This window comes from Sinocyclocheilus grahami, unplaced genomic scaffold (assembly GCF_001515645.1).
Source record: "Sinocyclocheilus grahami isolate Dianchi unplaced genomic scaffold, SAMN03320097.WGS_v1.1 scaffold286.1, whole genome shotgun sequence".
Lineage (NCBI taxonomy): Eukaryota > Metazoa > Chordata > Actinopteri > Cypriniformes > Cyprinidae > Sinocyclocheilus > Sinocyclocheilus grahami.
In genome coordinates, this window is record NW_015505465.1 from 1,009,155 (window position 1) to 1,009,647 (window position 493).

The following is a 493-nucleotide window of genomic DNA, read 5'->3' on the forward strand; positions in this document are numbered from 1 at the left end:
GGCCAATGCTAGCAGGAGCAAAGTCTTCATTGAAAGAAACTTCAGCTCAACCACCTGCAAAAGGCTCAAATGGGCCCTGCTGTAGTGCAGTGAGTACCAGAGTCAGGTCCCAAGAGGGAATAGAGGGGGGCCGTGGAGGATTTAACCTTCTCGCCTTCTTATGGAACCTGACGACCAGGTCATGCTTCCCCGACGACCTCCTTCTACGGGGTCGTGGTTTGCAGAGATTGCAGCGACAAAAACTTTAAGGGTGGAGGGAGACAGCCTTCGCTCCAACCCTTGCTGCAAAAAGGACAGCACAACTCCGATCGGGCATCTTTGGGGGTCTTCTCAGCAAGAAGAACACCACTCAACGAACAGGTTCCACTTCAAGCCGTAAGCGTGTCTCGTAGACAGTGCTCTCGCCGACGTGGTGGTGTCAACTACCTCCTAGGGTAGGTCACCTAGAACCTCCGCCACAGGGTGCCCCGTCTCTGAGTCAGTAGATCCTTCC